The 20,691-nt window shown below is 40.5% G+C and overlaps 1 protein-coding gene across 2 annotated transcripts in view; it reads right to left on the bottom strand.

Moving 5' to 3' along the window:
- lhfpl2a (LHFPL tetraspan subfamily member 2a) overlaps positions 1-20,691 on the bottom strand; it is a 66,920-nt gene that overhangs the window by 19,387 nt on the left and 26,842 nt on the right. The window contains exon 2 of one of the 2 annotated variants that reach the window (XM_036588446.1): positions 17,218-17,325. The gene's annotated coding sequence lies outside the window, so the exon portion shown is untranslated. Of the gene's footprint in view, positions 1-743; positions 871-17,217; positions 17,326-20,691 lie in introns of those variants that run through there. The other variant, XM_036588445.1, reaches the window with a different exon arrangement.

The raw sequence follows: 20,691 nt of genomic DNA on the forward strand, positions 1-20,691 counted from the left end.
AGCACAGCTGTGTTCAGTCCCTGAGTAAAGCAACCAGGAGATCCTGGCATGTTCCAGAGCGCAGTGATCAGCCCTGAAGCCAGACAGAGCTGAATCACTAAACGCCAAACAGTCATCTGTCACAGAAACAGTGAAACAGAATGGAGAAGAGGAGAAGAGGATGAGGACTGAGTCACGGCAACTCCAGCTCAGCATGGGAAGATCCACACTTTCCCCTCTGACGCTGCCGCTCACCAACTAACGCATTACATCAACGCTTACTAACTCAGACAACAGCCCAGCTGCTCTGGAGGATTCAGACTGCAGAGATTCACCAACTGTTTCCAGCCCCACCACCTCCCACTCTGCACACTGCAGTCCTGAGCTTACCAACCCCTTCAGCACTAAACAGAACCACAAGCTCCCCACATCGGGATCCAGATGTGGCAGTTGCCTCACTCAGTAATGGACAAAGAGCGCCCAAATCCACAGCTCGAGCGGGTTCCAGATACCACAAACAGTAATACAATCACAACCAAGCCTCACAACCTCCACCAACTACCAACTCCACCATCTCAACAATAGAATGAGTCACTTTTTTCCCCATAAGTATTCGCCTATAAGATCCCTAACTGCAGATCTGGAGCTCCAGACTACCACAAGGATCTTTCTACAGAGAAGGAGCTCAGCTGGATGAAGCTGCTAAGTCACTCAGAGCAGGTAAATAAGAGCAGGTGAATAAGAGCAGAAGAAAGATGTCTGACCGTTTGTGAAACTGATTTTGTTTCCATGTCCCGAACGCTGGGCTCCTTCCTCTCCACAGCTCCTCACTGAATGAGTCTATCCTGCAGCCTGGAGGAGCTTCCCCATCCCCCCAACCCCCGGCTCCACCTCCAAACCCTCAGAGCGGTCAGGGGCACCCCCAAGCCCCTCCCACCTGGCGGGAGTTCCACCCCTCTGGCAGGAGCCCATCTCTCAGCTCTGAATCTAGGTTACAATAACACAGACTTGGAAAGCCTCCCTGCTCTCTCTCTCTCTCTCTCTCTCTCTCTCTGTGTCACTACTTCTCTAACTCTCTGAGTTAAAAATAATCACAATAATAATAATAATAATAATCATCATCATCATCATCATCATTTAACTTGTATCACACTTTTATGACCGTAGTAACTGCACCACTGTAAAAAAAAGACAAAGTAATAATTAAATATCTAAAATTAGATTAATAAAATACTAAAGGCCATTGTATAAACACAAAACAACAAAAAAACAGTAACAATTTCTCCATGACCATGAGCTAAAAGCTAAAATATAACGAATAAAAGAAAGTAGAAAACACAATCAGACATGTTATTTTATGAAAACAATAAAAATTAACATGACATGAAGAGACGTGGAAAACAAACTCTTCCCTGTCCTGAAGCTCAGGTGGTGGAACAAACTCCCCCTGGCTGTCTGAACCACTTTGTGAAGCATTTTAATACTAATGTAGCACTTAATGAAATTTCTTATTTCTGTATTGAGTACATTTCCTTCTAGCTATCAGCACTGACGTCAATGATCCTGTCAGTCTCTCAGCTTTCCAGACTAGTTGAAGTAAATTCTCTGAGCAGAAAACGAAAGTCACTGTCTATAAGAATGTCTGCTAAATGCCATAAATGTAAAAGTTACACCTTTAGGTGGCAGAAGTGAGTAATGTTTGTATATTGGACCGCTGTTTCTTTCTGAACACCTGCAGTTGAAGCTAGCATTACTACCAAGCAAACTACCAAACTTAAAAAAGCTAATTTTTCACACTTCCAGGTGAGGATAAAGTCACCACTACACCCACCAGAATGTAAACTAGTATTACTGGGCCACTTTCACCAACCATTCTTAAGAAGAAATTTCTTCTTAAACCCACTTACGCAGTTTTGACGAAGATTCTGACTCACCAGTGTTTTCTTATTTGGGATTAGTTCTGAGGAAAGAACAAAGACTTTTCTTAGGACCTTTCTCAAGAACACGTTTAACAAACTTAGGATGATATTGGAGAATAAGGCCCAGTGTAACTTTAGCCACCTCGGTCGCTAACATTAGCATGTATGTTAGCATTGTGCTAATTATAAACGGACCATTCCTCTTTCATCTGCCTATGTTTTTCTTATTCACCTGGTGGACATTAAGTTGTCCATCACAGCCATACATACTCACGAGCTGTTGACCCTTGTGTGTATGCGTGCTGGTGCAGGGGAGAGTTTAGAGACAACGACATGCACTGTTGACCTCCTAATCCAGCCGCTCAACACCACACAGAGCTCTCGCTGACCCCTGGTCAGTCTGAAAGGCTTTGAGACAGAGCTCTGATAGCATTTGACAGGTCTAAGGACGGAGACACGGCCCAGGCGCCACTTCAAAGAGGCAGGAGAGAAGAGGCCTCTGACCTGAGCGTAGCAACAGCAGAACAACAAACCGTAAACATGACCACAGCCCAGCGTTCCTCAGCGCCGCTAAGCGCGGAGACGACATCTTTCATCCTCTCTGACAGACGGGCTGAAAATCAGCACAGAAGGGAGAAAGAGGATAGAGTGGGAAAAAAATGAGGGGTAGGAGAACCCTGGACACGGCCCCCGTAGGACCCTCCGCTAACAGATCAGAGATAAAAGCACAGAAAAGATTAGAATAACCTCCTTTAAACGGAATGTCCAAACTGAGAGAAGGGACTGTAGAGGGCAGAACTGTCCAGAACCCCCATTTCACTGACTTCACTTTTTAAAAATTTCAGGCGGTTACCTTCCCAGGTCCTCCATGGTGGCAGCTCTTTTCCTACATTTTATCTGACTTACTTCTGACTCATGGCTCATTGAATCAAGTGTAGAAATTGTGTGAAAAGTGCAGATTATAAACGGTCAATCCAGACCACATTTACCTTTGTAAGTAGAAGATGAAATATTTTACTATCATTTGAATTTGACAAAAGTTACTGTTGTGTTTTCAGTCTTATTTTGCAGAAAGAAACACTAAAAGTATTTAAACAAGGAAAATAATGTCAACAGTCTTCTAAAACAACCATGAAAACAGTGATAAAATGTGATGGAAAAGCTGCACTGGGACGAAAGCTAAGACAGCATTTAGGGCTGGGAGTCGATCCCAAAAAGAGCCGAGTCTCCAGTTCCAGGCGTTTGGGAAGCAGAGCTTTGGACTCAATTCCACAAAGTGACATCTGGGTTTTCACAGTGTGAGATATTCTGCTGTCAGTGTCAACAGAGCCCACCTGAAAAACACACTCTCTCTAAATTACCATTTAGATATGCAAATTGGATGTTATCTAATTAAATATGCACATACATTTACATATATTTAAAACACTGTGAAGACACACTATAAAGAAAGGGTGTATGCAGATCTGTTTGTTGAAATCACATTGTTTCATTGTTTAATTAAGAAAGCACTGCAATTACAAAATGTTTCTCAGGTCATTTTGTTTAATATAATTAGCATAAATCCAGCATGAATGATATATGAGGAAGTCCCTCATCATATTCTTCATAATACGATCAGGAACAAACATGTAGAATTTTATGAATGCAGATATTCTAGAGGTTGAAACGTTCTGAACGTAAAGACGAACTTATTTTGAGAAAAACTCTTTTTTTCCATATTAAATTCCACAGGAAACAACCTTTGTGACACATGATGTGGTTGTGTCTTGTGGGCGGAGCTACGTCTTAATTAAAGTTCTTAACCTCTGAAAAACACAGATAGGTTTCAGTGTTTCAGCTACAGTGTTCTCATAGCCTGAGACCGCCTCAGTCAGACCCTTACTCTGTCCTGCCTTTCTTTTGCGTGTGTTTTTGTGTATGTTTTCTTTTGTATTTGCTTTTTTACAGACTTTGTGAAAAGCACCAGGCAAACATCTGAGAATTAGAGAGGGAAGGAATGCAAAATAGCACTCATGACTTTCAATTTTCTGTTTGTTTCTTTTAAAACAAAACACGTTTGGCCATCAGCGGATGCACTTTTCACTACCCCTGCATGGACAAATCATTTTTAAAGGAAATTGAATCTTAGATTTCTTTAGCTTGACTCCAAACTACTGCAGGAGAACCAGCAAACCGCGCTCAGATCAGTGTTAAAATGGCACCTTCAACCATTTCTAGCGTCATCTCACACCTCCTCGGCCCCCCACCACAGGGGGCCCACCGTCTAAACACAAAGCCTTCAGAGGAAATCCATTTACGGACCCCGCTGTAAGAGTTAACCCATTATAGGCCTTAATAATAGCTTGAGGAGGATTAGCGAGAGACATGAGGGCTCTGGAAGCCATTTGTTATCTAAAACAACGTGGATTTACAGTCCAGCTCCTCAGTGGAGGAGCAGATCTACAGTCCAGCTCCACAGTGGAGGAGCAGATCTACAGTCCAGCTCCACAGTGGAGGAGCAGATCTACAATCCAGCTCCAAAGTGGAGGAGCAGATCTACAGTCCAGCTCCACAGTGGAGGAGCAGATCTACAATCGAGCTCCAAAGTGGAGGAGCAGATCTACAGTCCAGCTCCACAGTGGAGGAGCAGATCTACAGTCCAGCTCCACAGTGGAGGAGCAGATCTACAGTCCAGCTCCACAGTGGAGGAGCAGATCTACAATCCAGCTCCAAAGTGGAGGAGCAGATCTACAGTCCAGCTCCACAGTGGAGGAGCAGATCTACAATCCAGCTCAACCAGTAAATATTACAAATAACAGTACAAACAAAAATAAAAATGTGAAATTAGTGACCCCTTAAAATCTCAGGATTATTAAATACTAAGGCATATTATTTAGTAATTACAGTGAATACATTTAAGGGTTAAAAATGTTAGCAGACTGCAAAAACCCATTTTCAGATAATCATTTTGAGATTATCGTGATAAACTCAAAATGAGAAATTTCAGATATATTGACTAGAGTTTTTTTATTTTACTCATTTTACGCAGTGTAGATGTTTGCACCACTCAGGAACCCAGAGCCCCCACTGATTTAATAATGTGCACTTAGGGGGTCCCAATCCTGTCTTTCAGCCCAGAACCACTAAACCCACTCCTGCACATCACTTTCCAACAACAGTCATCAAAAACTGTCTGTCTATCTGTCTATTTGTTTATTTTTAGGATCCTCATTTGCTGCTATCATGATAGTCACTATTCATCCTGGGGTCCAGTAGACATACTATACATTACAAAACAGTGCAATGACAATCAACGAAACAAGTCATACAAAAAAAACAAGAAAGAAACTGAGAAAAAACAAAACACATCCCTGCCCACCATGAAACTCCACCATAATATTATTGCAACTGTCAAGGACTGACCGACCTAACTGATCTTTATATTTATTAAATAGTGTCTTTTTATTAATTTTTAAACATTATACACATCACTGAGAATATCGCTGCTGTCGTTTTTCAGTTTTTGTCATAATGTGAAAACGCCTGTTGTCCTTTACATTGTGTGTATATATTATGATGAATGGACCAACAGAAAAGGCCCAAAATGATGTGGGAAATTGTCTGGTTCCACTGACTTACATTAAAAGTAAAGTATTTTTTTTTTCTTTCTCCTGTAAAGTTACTATTTTGGAGATTTTGTTCTGACAGCAGTGATACGAGCTTTCGTTCAGTCTGACTTGACTCAGATTTAGTGGTTCACTGTCGCTTCTTAAATGAAAGAAAAGAATACAACACAGAGGAGCTCATCTTTGCACTCTTCTGCATCTTCATAACTTTGTAATACAGCCGTTTGACTTCTGCTCACTTATTCCCAGCCAAATGAGGCCATATGGGGTTCAAACAGAGACAAAGGCCATCTGGATCCCAAGGTCATTCTCAGCACTTTGAATCAACACACTGAAAGGCCAAAGATGTTGTGAATGCACAAGAAAGGAAGCTGCTTTAAGAGCAATAAATCAGAGCTGTGTGTTATAATGCTCTGGGGTCAAACGATGTCATCTTATTTCAGAGATTTAAAGGGGGGGCTGTCCGAGGATCCCCCACACAGTGATACTGACCCATAAATCCAAAAACAGTCCAATTCAAAGGCTTAGACTGAAGTTCAGACTGATTCAGGCAGAACGCAGCAGATCTCAGACTTTCAGTGACTTTATCATCTGTTACTGCAGTGAGTGATGCAGAAGCAGAGAAGAGTTACTGCACTGACTGTGCGCTTTTATGTAAGAGGGCTGAGGCGCTACTGGAAGGTTAGCAGCGCAGACCCTCTACCAGCCCCCTTTCCTTCCTCACTGGAAGCGACTCTGCTGATGAAATTAGCCACCACGCCACTTTAGCACACAGCTAATAAGCGCTAAGGTCTGCAGGAGTGTTCAGAACCTGACCAGCACACTAGCCTCACACTCTACATTCAACCTCTGTGCGTGTGTATGTGTGTATGTGTGTGTGTGTGGAAGGCTGGCTTTCATGTCAGGAAACGGAGGAATGCAGTACGGGAAACACAAGGTCCTTCTGAATCAGGGAAAAGCTCTTACTGGGCTTTTTTTACTGGTTTAAAATAATAATAAGCAGTTATCTCAGTTTTTCCTCTACTTGAACAACATGTTATTCTATCATAACTCATTAGGACTCAGTTTTCAGTATTCACCTGCTCATTAAAAAAAACTATTAACCTCTACAGATTACTCAGTTTCTACTATAAATTATTCTGTCTCTACAGTGAACTATTCAGTAACTACTATAAATTATTTAATATCTACTATGAATTATTCAGTTTCCACTATGAATTACTCAGAATCTACTATGAATTACATTAATTATTCAGTATATATTATGAATTATTCTCTCTTCTAGGAATCTTGTAAATTCTGTATATTTTTATACATTTTTTAAAATATTGTCGTTGTCGCTTTTTGTTATGTTTTAACGTCCTTTACATTGTGTGATAGACTGAGTGTTACCATGTTTTCTATTACTGTGTAAAATAAGTTCTGCTGCCTTTATTGCTGGATTCACTGCGACTGTTTCTCAGCAAGTATGAGTGCAATTCAGAGCCAGATTCACATCACAGTGGAAACACTTACCACTAGGCCTCATTCTCCAATATACAAATGTGTTCTTAAGTGTGTTCTTGAGAAAGATCCTAAGAAAAAGTCTCCGTCAGATTCATGACGTGTTCTTAAAACGAAGAACTGTTCTCTCCTTTGTTCTCGAGTGTGTGTAGATTCTGTTCTTACCTAAGAACAAATCATAAATAAGAAAACAGTGCTGAATGTCAACATTGGTCTTCGTCCAAGAAGACCAATGGGTTTAAGAAGAAATTTATTCTTAAGAATGGTTGGAGAATGAGGCTCATTGATTTCATCAGTGGAACAAACAGCCACTAAACCTATTTATGTGCAACATTATGAGCTTTGTGAGATCATGTTCTTCAGAGTCTGGTGCTAAGCTGCTCTCAGACCAGTTGTACTTTTTTAGCATTTCGCTAATACGAGAGCAGACGTTACTTGTCAGTCCCTTCAGTTGTCTGGAAACATCTGTCCATTTCATCTTCTGCTTGTAAATGCCTCTGCTGTTCTGCATTTAGGAGCCCAGATCCAGAACTCATTAGACACGGGTTTGTGTTGAAGGTCTTTTCTGCGTCCTCACACACACACAGACACAGAGACAGACACACACACACACATTTATATATATCAAAAATGAATTACCAGGTCTGACGAGTGTATGTGTCTATTATATATATATATATATATAGACACATATACTCATGAGACCTGGTAATTCATTTTTGCCCTCTGTGGGGGACATGAGTCCCCAAAACATATTTCAAAAACCATATAAGCTACAGTGCTACACTTGAACCGGGTGTGCCATGTAGAGACATCCTGGCCTTTCCAATGATGTATCATATGATTGGGTGTGTCATTCACAACAGGAGTTCTGCCTTTTCAAAGTTGCTGCCATCTCAGCAACCACATTTTATGGGTGCTAAAGAAATAGTTGAAAAATATACATTTATGATGTTTTTAAAGCCTATAGTAGATATGTTTTAGGTAGAAAAATGTTTTAGCTATTTTTCAGAACAGTTTTTTTTATTGATATGCATAAAAGTTTAATCACCTAACAGCATACTTTTTTTGATGTCCTCTGTGGTGGACACTGTAACTAACTTAATCTGTTTTTACATGAAATTCATAGTATCACAGGTGACAGGAAACTGACTGAGGCAGAGAAAATTAAAGCATGATCACAGTTAGAAGAAACAACATGTAGTCTTGCCAGTTAAATACATTACTGTGATATTACCGGATCTATTTTTCTATCTGTGTGGAGGCATTTAAAAAAAATAAAAAAATAATATATATATATATATATATATATATATATACACACTGGGTTGTGCTAAGTCGTGTGTAGTTAGTTGGTTAGTTGTATTTAGTTAATTGAGATATCCTAGCGTACAGAAAATGATCCGTAGCTGTTATCCTTTTCTAAGAGCGCCGTGGTTTATATGGTGTTCGCACAGCAGCTGGTACAACGTAGTGGGTGACACAGGAGACTCAGGCAAGCAGAGCAGAAGTGTCCCTGGGCAAGACTCCTATGATTAAACTGGTTGCTGCTCTGGAGCGTCCAAACACAAAAACGTTGAACTGGGAAGGCGTAAACACTTCGCAGCTACTAATGTGGACGTGGGGCTCTGTATCAGAGTGTCTCTCCTGTGTGTCGTGTTTGTAACTATTACTGTTTTATTCATTTTATTATATTAATATTACTGTCAATCTGTAAAAACTATTTTTACCGTCAGACAGTGGGACCAATACACACTGCAGATTCATACCGGATTACAAGCACAAATCTTGTCAGTAATCACTGGAATTACAGCACCTCCCTAATTAAAATGAATCCAGCTGTAGAGGGACTTTAGAGACCAGCTCCCTCAGACAGCAGTGTGTGGACAGCAATGACAGATCACTCATTTCTGCTCACGGGTGGTCAGGCAGCTTTTCCTCTGAAAGTATATTCGGACACAGAGCTGCTCCTGCTTTTCTGAAACCATCACCGCTGTCAGCAGAGCTGCGCTTCAGAGACACGGAAACACTGCTGCAGCAAAACCACATCAGTGCTGGACATGGAGGTCACCTGGACAGTCTGGGAAACCCTGTCTGCTCCGACATACTCAGTCTTTCAAAACCAATGTGTTGCAGATTATTGTAAATAAAATAACTGTAACTTAATACTCCTCAACTTCACACGCTTCAAATAATTAGTGATTAGCATTGATAAAGCAGTAGAACACCAAGAATAAGGTTGTAATAAAATTAATATCTGAATACAATGTACAGAAAAAGTACATTCAGAATGAAGTTATAATAAAAAAGTCTAGGATTAGGCTTTGTATATCAGAAGTGGTGACCAACTCCTGAGGCAGATAAGCTGGCAAAAAAAGGAATGGAAATGAATAATTCCAGTATATTATTCATCATTTAATAACTTATTGTTGTTCCCAAAGCGGTATATACAATTGTATATACTATATATTATTGTTAATGTTGTATAAAAGTGATGAAAATGATTAATGTTGATACTGTAAAAAGATATGTTGTTTTAAATGCCCTAAATTTTTGGGTTCACTCAATATTAAACTGCTTAAAAGTTAACAGAACAACAATCGGCTACAGTCAGTCAGTCAGGCTGAGGTTTTTAAAATAAAACATTAAATATTTTTTACAGTGAAATGATTCCACCCTTTTAAATGGTAGTGTAGACTCATCACAGACTGAGTGTGTGTGTGTGTGTGTGTGCGCATGTTTGTAGGGGGGTGTTGGCTGAGGGGGGGGGGTGTTCCTTCCCCACATGAGCAGCATTCCAGGCTTTTCAGTTTGCGCTGATTTAAGAGCACTTCCACTGACAATCCCACACAGAAACCCAACACCGCTTTCACACACAGCTCCTATTATCTAGAACCATCAGATCCTCTTTAACCCCCACCAAACTGCCCACGAGCCCCAGGGGGTAAAAGACTCACCCAGACCAACCCCCTGGGGAAAAACCTTGACACAAAGCAGGACATTAAACAGTTTATTTGGTAAAATCTGACTGATTTTTGTATTATACATATATATATATATATATATATATATATATATATATATATATATATATATATATACGGGGATTCAAAAAGATTCATCCAATTTCAAAGCACCATATTTTTACACCCCTGAGGTGCCGAGGAACCAATCACAATCCAATTGAAAGAGGGGGTCATAGAGTGTCTGACTGTCAGTGGAAGATGGCTCCCTTCAGTCTGTGAGGAGATGAGACCCCTGAGCAGAAAGTGTTCTGCGTTCTCCACTTCAATAAGAGTGAATCCGTCATAACTGTGCAGTGTGATTTTCGTGGGCAGTGAAGCTCCAACAGCTCAGAGCGTTCGGCGTTGGTTCCACAACACTGGATGATCTCCGAAATCGCACTGAAAGAGCCGTGAGTGCAGCGACACCCGACATGCTCAATCCAGTATGGAATGAGTTTGACTATGGCGTTGATGTTGTCTGTACAGCTGGAGGAGGTTCAGACTGAGACCTTGTACAATTACATAATAAACTTTATGCTCATTTAAACCATTTACAGTTTACTGCATTGATCTGTAATGATTTACAGGTGAAATAAATCATTTAGAAATCGGATGAATCTTTCTGAATCACTCTGTATAGATATATACACACACATGCACAATTCTTATTGAATAAGTCATATTCACAGAGTTTTGAGTGAGGGGTCTAAAGCACAACCCACGTTACAAAATACGTTGCGTTAAACTACACATTTCCACCAGAGACGATCCCAAATCTTACAAAGCACAGCTTTAATACAACCCCAATCCCAAAAAAGCTGGGACTCTAGAACATAGAACACATATCAGATGTTGAAAGTGAGACATTTTACCATTTCATGAAAAATATTTGTAACTATATTATATAATATAGTTTCGGTTGTACTGGGGGGAGTTTCTGTTCTACCAGGAGGAGTTTTGGTTGTATTACGAGGCGTTTATGTTGTACTGGGAGGAGCTTCGGTTGTACAGGGAGGAGTTTATGTTGTACTGGGTTCTCAGTCCATCTGTTTTAAATGTGTCTTGGGTGCATTTACACTTTTTAAAATGCATTTTTATGTGGTTTGGTCTCATCCAGATATAATCCTGATGCTCAAGGCACACAAAGTGACCATGTCTTAGTCACATGCATCGTTGCTGTTTGAGTCCAAGGTCGAGGGAAAATGTCCATCTCGCTGTGCGAGCAGACCGCTCATCAACTGGTCAGTATTGGAGTGCCCAGGGCCATGTGGATGTGTGTGATAATGGAGGTCACAACGACATGTGTACCATCCTTACAAAGTTCTTTAGCTGGCCCATGCAGACACATTTTGGGGGGACATACATGTGTGGAGTTAGCCGTGTGTTCAGAGTAGGTCAATGATAACAGGATGTGGGGGGCTCTATTTCGGTTCTGCTCTGTTTTGTTTGCTTTTAGAAGCTTTCCTCTCTGAAACAGAGGCAGGTGGACATCAGCAATACCACACTGCATCCTCTCTCCACACACACACACACACACACACACACACACACACACACACATTTATCACTGAAACAGCGGGTCCTCACAAACAGCTCGCAAACACGGCACCAGCGGATGCAGGGCATTGGCCTTGCTAGGGGGACAATAGAACAAAGCGGGGGCAGCAGTGCATGCTGGTTTTTAGATCAGGCTATAAGTGCTTTGTGTTTCCTCACAAGTGTGCGCACTGCTCTGAGCAAAATACCATAACACTAAAGCAACGGTTCTGCAAAAGATCTAATTTCTCTTGTTTTGATCCCTAAATGTAGTTGGTCAGCCTAGACATGTCTGTTCTCTGAGGTTTCCTTCTTTTGTTTAATGCTAGAGGCTAATGTAGCTGAGAAATAATGGAAATTTATACCCTACTGCTTAGGATTATCCTAACTGCATGTTTAAATCATCCCATACTTGCCTCAAACCACACTGAGTTGTTTAAAGTGCCCATAAACTCATAAACTGAACCAATAACTATGTTACAAATATGTGTACGTGGAATTATTATGTTCAGGAAACTACTAAAAATGGCATAGGAGCATCAACACTCAATAAAAATACAAAGCTTCATGCGGCATCAGAGCCCCATCAGTCAGCTTAGCCTTCTCATTAAGCTAACATCAGCCTCTGGTGCTAACAAGCATGTGCAAGCATGTAACAAGCACAGGTTCACTCACTCAGATTTGAGTCTTTATCCTCTAAACTTGCCTCAGAGCAGCTTCAGTGAGCCCAAATTGATGGTGGTTTAGCCTTTTCCCTAAGCTAACATTCGCCTCAGATGCTAGTAAGGAAATGAATTAAAGTAGCCTAAGCTAACAGCTCCACACACAAAGATACAGGGTCACTAGCCCAGATGTGAGTCTTTATCCTCCAAATCTGCATCAGTGAAGCTTCATTGACCTGGAAGTGAACCTGCGTGGTTGTGTGTACAGATGTTCAGGCCTTCTCACTAAGCTAATGCTAGCTTCCAGTGCTGATGTATAGCAGTGCTTCCAGCAGCTGTTGTCAACGCTTGGGGCTCATGGCTCTTGTTGTAAGCCTCTCATTTGTGTGTTTTAGTAATCTGCTATGAAGAGCTCACAAATCACTTTTTCGAATAAACTTAGAAGAAGAATTCTGTGCTACATTAACACATATGATACAAATATCAGTGTATATATAACCTTATAAAACATTTTTGTGTACAGCGGGTCTTGAAGTAAAATAGTGAAAAAATGAAAAAGTTAAATAGTCTCGCTTTTGTGTTTTCTGAAGCCCCTTTCACATCAACACTTTTACATGGAACTATAATGGTAATTAAGTGTGAACACGAGCTGGAGGACGAGTTCAATCCTTGGAAAGTTCCCAGGAAAACACACATGTGAACAGAAGCAGATGGGTCATTCTACAGAAACGTCCATTTTTGCGTTCCTAGCATTTACAAATACATTACCCTTGAAAAACATGTCAGGGTTACAATTTTTAAATATTTTAAAATAAAAGAATACATTATTTTAACAATTACACCTTCTTGAGCCTCAATTTAGCAATACTGGTTTTTAAATCAATCATACAGAATTCCAAGCACCACAGAAGAGCTCGTCCCCACAGTCATGTGTAAAGGATGAGGCCATATTTTGAAGAAAAAAACATTTTTTCTACAATTTTAACTGCAATAATCTAAGCGTGACTATGAAATATATTAAATTAAAATTAAAAAATAAATTACAAAAAGAAAACAAATACCAAATAAATATTATAAAATATATAATGAAAGTTGTGGTCCCCAGGAGTCGTGTCACTGGTGTTACTGCATAACCAAAAATCTCTTATTTTGTAATAAAAGTCACACTGATGACATCACTCGACTTCCTTCTACCTGTTTTCTGAGGATCTATGAAGAAAAGCTCATGGTGAGTCCACTGTGTCTTTCAGTTAGCAGAGATTTTCTCATTTAGCTCATGATTTCATATGAAGCTTTTAGCTGAAGTCACTGGTGTGACCGACTTTATTCTGAGGTAGTGGTGAAAAAATAGAATACAAATGGATTAAATTCCATATTTTAGTGGATATTCCACGATTGACAACATGTGGTTTGATGCTCTGTAGCAGTTATTTTGTAAAATGTATTTTTTATTAAAAGCGTCACTGGTGTTACTGGTCTCTGGTGTTACTGTCTCTGGTGTTACTTTTCTTTTGTGTAACACCAGAGATGATCAGTAATACCAGTGACTCCTAGACAGATAAAAAAGTGGGTGTTTCTGTAGAATGACCCAGATACAAGACAGTCCCATCTTGATCACAGTGGAAACACACTTTAGTTTTAGTTTGGCACACAGCTGCACAGCTGCCACTGCACAATAGCAACACAGTATGGCCAGCATGCATTTGAGCAAAAACATGTGTGCAATTTTTCTGACCAATATTGCAAATATTATTATTTTCTGTAAATTAAGGTCCAGGTCTTTTTTGTGGTCAAGAAAAACGCAGAACATCACAAGCCAGACTGCCAGTTAGTGGATTCTGTTATGATGTAAACAGAACACGAGTGATTGCGTTTTAATGGTCTAACTCACCTACAGGCAGCTCACAGGCTCATTGTTATGAGGTTAAATTTCTTTACTTACTATTTGGACAAGATTGTTGATGGAATAAAAATTGTGATCTGAAATCTTGACTGACCTTACAGCGCTATTATGCATAACATACTGATGGACACTACTGAACTAAGCATCTCACTGGCAATTCATTCTGAGAATCTGGTGATGGACATTCATTCAGAGTGCAGAAGGAGCTTATTTTCATTCTGTTTATTCAGAGTAACGATAAAATGAATCTGGAGTTGGAATTAACGCAGTGAGATAAACTGCAGCAATGTTTCTGCGCCGTCTATAAAGGGCTGCAAGTGTGAATGACGCCAAGCTCAAACATCAGCAGTGCTGGTAATGTAGCAGGTTTTAAGTGTGAAAATGCTACAACACTGTGAACAAAAGTCCATCACTTGGCTAAACGCAGTGCCAGCCATCTTGAAACCCCCTCTGAAGTGTCAGTTCCTGCCTCCTGTTTGTGTGTCTCTCTCACCTTTAAGACCACCTGAGCTGCATTTAACAAAGAAGTTACGGCAAGTCCTCTCCAAAGGTTAGATCACTTTACTTATGAACAATCGACGTTTGTCAGGCGTGTTGTTTATCATATCTTCCCTGCTAACTCGACTTATATGTAGCATGTAATGGACTATAACAAAAATGGGGGTCATTCGGTCACAAAACAACAGAAATGTGAAGCAGGGGGGCTGAGGGGGCTGCAGCACCCCCAGATTTCAGGACTGCTTAACTGCAACTACTTTTTACTTTAAGTTTTGCAACTGAACTCATGAGACCTATGCGTGTTTATTTTAGGGTGGCTTTTATAATTTTTTACTTTATGTTGTATTTAAATATTTTCAAAATCTGTAGTGGTTTTGCACTGTTAAACTTAATTACGCCACCAGCAGATGGCCCCTCAGAGGGCACGTCACTAAAACACAAGCAATACTAGAGGCCTAATATAAACTTTAAAATGTATCTAACGTAATAATGTCCCACATTATATCAACAACCTGCAGAGAGCAGGGTGAGCAGGGCAGGTATCAGCGGTTTGATGTGTCAGTTCTATTTGATGTAGATAATAATAAGCAGTTTTTGCATGATGTCACAGCATACATCACATATACACTGCTTAAGATCCATTCCGTCACCTTCACACAGCAGGCGATGTTACAAACATAATGACAAATTATATCTTGGAAAGGAGTTTTTGAACAAAAGAAAGGTAAAGTTATGAAAGTTATGAAATCCCAGGTGGTTACTAAAGTGTTGCTAGGTAACTTTTGTGGTATCCCAGGTGGTTGCTAAGGTGTTGCTATGTTATCCCAGATGGTTGTTAAGATGTTGCTAGGCCTTTGCTATGGAATCCCAGGTGGTTGCTAATGTGCGTGTATAACTGTACCATATGTGACAGTATGTATGTGTTCCTGTATGTAATATCTGAGAGAGGTGACATCATTTGTGGTAGTTCGGTTTGAATTTTCAATTCGTTAGTAAGATTCGGAACATTCTGCCATTCATTTCCTTGGAGAAAACAGCTACAAGTGATTGATATCAAAAGCACAAGCACACTATTCCCATATATGCTCAAAGAACCTGCAAAGTTTGTAGTTCTAGCTGGAAAACTAAGATCCATGAAAACCTTACAAAAAGAAAACAGTAACAAAACAAAGGACAATAACATTTACTTTATCAAGACCACTTAACTAGTACAAATACAGATCAATAACAGAAACTAGGTGTTTCTCTCGTACAGCTCCATGTTGCAGGACTGTCCATGTCCTCTAATTTGGCACCACATACTCCACCCAGCACTCTTACGTCAGCCACAGCTGGGGGTTTGTGGGTATTTGGAGCCCAGGCCTGCCCACAGTCCAGCTGTGCAACCACATTTAGACCCTGAGGACCGTTTCCCAGATTCTAACACTTCACCCAAAACCACCCACAGCCACGTAAGAGCAGGTGTGGACAGGTCAGCACAGTCCTTTTTGCATGACGCTAACAGCCCTGACCAAGACTTCATTCATCACAGAGGCCATTAACTAGGTTTCTGTGGGGAAAAGTTCCTTTAAATATTACTTTAAGCTCAGGCCTGCATTTAAAACAGTCTTTTAATGGGGGATTTCTGCTGATGGTGCAACAAATGTGAACCTTTAAACCCTACAAGCTTCACATCGTACATAGGTTTTTTATCTTCAAAATGTCAGCTTTGCTGAAGAGAACGACACACTCAGAGAATAAAAGATACAAACAAACATTGTCTGAAGCTTGAATAAAATGCATTTCTCATGCAGATCTAGCTGTGAGTGGTACTGGTTCCTCCAAAATGAGTTTTGTGATCATGCTGTACACACAGTGCAAACCATGCGAACGTTATCCCATTTACCTGACTGGCTGATGACTCCTCATACCTTAAGAACAGTTTTAACCAGCATATCGGATGAACCAGGTATACAGGCTGAAATTCATTCTTAGTTATGACCTTCATCATGACCGTTACACCAGATCGCCACAAATAACATGACATACAAACAGTGGAAACCATGCTGACGTTAGACTGTTTAGCAGGGTTGCTGAGTCAGGGATGTTTCAGTCACGTTTAAAATTTAAAAGAAAGGCAGCGGACCCTTGATCAACCCCACTGTCTGGTCTGTTGCATCTGAAGTAGTTCATGAGTGGATGTAAAGGAATGACCAAACGTTTTGGGTTAGCCTCAGTCTAACATGGACAACAAAACCACTGTCACCGTTCTGCTTCCTCCGCTAATGTACCACCTGAGAAGCTGTCTAACTCAGCCGGCCGCATCATGGTTGTGGCCTTGCGTACAGAACAAGCCGTGGAGCGGCTGGTACTGACGGTGAACTGACCATCAGATGGCAAATGAGATGTGCATGTCAGAAATGACTTGAGAAATTCAACAAAGCTGAAGTTGGCATCTAAATTATTCCTTAAATGATTCAGCAGTTTCATTCAGACACATGTTCAGCAGAATGTTTATAATAGTAATATTGCCCAATACTATGCAGATTCTACTGTGTTGTGAAGCCTTTCAGTGTTGTTAGGTACTGCCTCTATCCTGACCCACATCACACAGCGTCCACTCACCTGTCCAGGTGAGCACTCCGGGGGAGATGGGTGCTACAGTCACTTCCTGTGGGCGTCACTCAGGAGTGCCCTCTTTCACTCTCTCTCTCTCACCCTCTAAATCAGTGTCTGCAAGGAAATGGGAGAAACTGAGTTCAGTCATAAAACCCCCAGGTTACCAGCCAGCTAATCAGCTAATCAGTGAGGACTCCCAACACAATTTCAGTTCACTCTCTTCCAACAGCAGCCTGTCGCACCAGTGATGTTCAGGCTAACATAAACCAAACAAATCTATTGACTTAAAAAAAAAAAGACTTTTGACTTTATTCTTGATGATGATTCATTGATTGCACGCCATAAATAAACTTTTCTGTTAATCAAAGAATCGCTGAAATGGACAGTTTGAAAGAATCAGACGAGTAAACCGAATCAAACTTGTGTAGACTGATGGAGGGAGTGGAAGGAGGAGGAGAGAGAGTGGCACCTGGACGGCCAGCCAGTTCTCTGAAACAGTAGCTGTGAGGTGGGCAGGAGCCAAGTTTTACTGAGAAACGACTGGCCATTCTCCTTACAATGACCACGCTGTGCAGCTAATAAAAATAAAACTGCAACCGCTGCAATCAGTGTGTAACAGAAGTATAGATCCTTCACAAAGAGCCATTGTGTTCATCTCTCCTGCACTTCCTCAGCCCTCACTGACCCATTACCCCCCCACCCCCCCATGAATATTCTTCACACTCACTTAACTGTCCTACTACACTGTGGCCTCAAACACAATTGGCTCTTAAGTGTCCGGCATCGATAGTTCAATAACCGCACTGACCTCAAATCAACATTTAGAAATAACACATAACCTCAGCTTAGAGATAGAGAGAGGGTTTTTACTGTTACCTTTCAATGATATAAGATAAAACAGGTTTTATAACCATAAAACAGCATTTTTCAGTCTCACTTTATTTGGACAGTCCACTATAGTCCATATAGATTCTCTACAGATGTTTAAATTATTAACAAACTATCTGTTGAAACTCAGTTCTAAACAGTGGTGGGGTTAGGATTTGGACCAGGGTTAGGGCTAGGACCAGAGTGAGGGTTGGGTTTTGGTTTTGGGTTGAGGTTAAGGTTAGGGTTAGGATTAGAGCAGGTTTAGAGTTAAAGAACATTCTGGTCAATTTAGTAGATATTTAGTTGAATGTAACCTGAAAGTAAATTAAGTATCTATAAAGCATCTAAAGTGGACTATCCAAATAAAGTGTTATCAATTTTCTAACAGGTAACAGGTAATGAGTAATTGATTATGGGTAGAGATTAACAAGTAAATGGGTAATGGGTAGTGGGTAATGGGTAAATGATAACGTGAAACAGGTAATGAATAGTGAGTAATAGGTAATGAATAACAGGAAACAGGTAATGGGTAATGAATAAAAGGTAGTGGGTAATAAGTAACTGGTAACATGTAATGGGTAACGTTTAACAGGTAATGGTTAAAGGTAGGGGTGTGGGAAAAAAACGATTTTTAGATGTATCGCGCTGCAGATGTGGACAATCTGAATCGATTCATAAATGTCAAAAATCGATTTTCTAAATATTTAATTTATAACGTAATGTTGGCGAAACGCAAAAGGCGGAACTTGGAAGTGGGGAAGTGCAGCGCCCGGACAGTCTGTGGCGGCACATAACAAAAACACTACTGGATGAGTGAGAAATCCGACCGGCTCCCTCTGCATTAAAGCCAGGTTAGATCAGGAGTCACAACACAAATGATATGAAGAGCCATTTTGCCTTTCAACAAAAATCAGACCAGCTTGGGAGCCACAACATTTAATGTCCAGTATGTCTCAGTGTGTGATGATGTCCTAGTATAAGTTAGGTTTAAAAATATAAACGAGATCGCAGACTTACCCTGTTCTGCTTTAAGCTTCAGCTACAGCCGCTTTCCTCCAATTTCCGCCAGAACACTTTTTTTCAGAAGTAGATCAGTTTCTCGTAAAATGTCTTTGAACGTTCAACTGTTTTCCGAGGCTGAAGTCGCTTCTCGTTCTCCAGCTTCTTGTTCAAATTTTCCCGTTCCACCTTAAATTCTGACTGAGGCACCGAATGTAAATGCGGCACCATTTAAGGTGGAACAAGAAAATTTGAAAGAGAAGCGACTTCATCTTCGCAACTTTTGTGTTTGATAGTCTCTTGTTGCAGATTTAACGTTCCAGGAAACCAACTGCGCTGCTTATAAATGCGAATAACGCATCGCTGCTGTGTGACCTGCAGTCTGCACGCCGGTTCTCAGTCGTTGCAAAACAGGGCTTTCTTGCTATGTTTCACACGACCCGTCTCAAAGATACTTCACTGACACAGCAAAGCCCCCTCCCGTCTCTACAACGAGACCAAAACCGAAGTTATAAAATCACTATAGAAGACGGGTAGGACGGCTGTAAAGTGCTGCGTGGACATCCATCACCACTGGATCTTATGTCACCCTAACAGCGCATTTTATCACAGATGAGTGGCGGCAGCGTCTCGTGCTCCAAACAAGGGCAGTGAATGAGAGTCTTCTAGTTCATTTGCCACATCACTTCCATTTGATTTATTAATAAGAGATTTTGGAAGTAAATGCATTGTGGATTATTACAAATACTTTGCTTTAAAAGTACCAAGTTTTGACACAGTGAGAAAATAGAAATCCTGTATATAAAAAAAAGATGCATCGATAATCGTTTTAGAATCGCATCGCAGCCTCTGAATCATAATGGAATCGAATCGTGAGGTGCCTAGAGATTCCCACCCTTAGTTAAAGGGTAATGGGCAACAACTAATGAGTAATGGGTAATGGAAAACAAGTAGTAGGTCAAGGGTAATGGATAATAAGTAATGGGTTATGGTCAGTGGGTAACAGGTAATGGGTAATGGGTTATAGTTAGTACGTAAAGGGTAACTTGTAATAGGTAATGGGTAATGGTTAGTGAATAGGTAATAGATAATGTGTAATAGATAATGGGTTATGGGTAGTGGGTAGTAGGTAATGGGTAATGTGTAATAGGTAATGGGTAAAAGTTAGTGGGTAATAGTTGATGGGAAATGGGTAATTGGTAGGGGTAATGGGCATGGTCTTTGGCTTTGTTCCCAAAGTAGCACTGTCACTAATATTGGTACAAATACAGTATTATGCAAAAGTCAGAGAGCACACTTTCATTTATTTCATTTCCTGTCAAAATGGCCTTTAAGGCAAGGCAGGTTTATTTATCACTGTGATCGTTCAAAGTGCTTTACAAATAAAACAAATACAAGCTATTCTTTTTTCTGCATCAGGTAAAAAGAGTAAAACATCCACTGAATGGAAAATTACACAGATGCCTCAACAACTAAATATCTAAATCTAAAATCTGTATTTCTTTGAGGATATTTCAGGGATATTTTTCCACACTTCCAAAGTTGCATTATAATCCCAAACACATTCCACACCTCACATCCTGACAGGTAGACAGTCTTCCTGAAGGATTG

The sequence above is a fragment of the Colossoma macropomum genome, unplaced genomic scaffold, assembly GCF_904425465.1.
Source record: "Colossoma macropomum unplaced genomic scaffold, Colossoma_macropomum, whole genome shotgun sequence".
In the NCBI taxonomy this organism is placed as follows: Eukaryota; Metazoa; Chordata; class Actinopteri; order Characiformes; family Serrasalmidae; genus Colossoma; species Colossoma macropomum.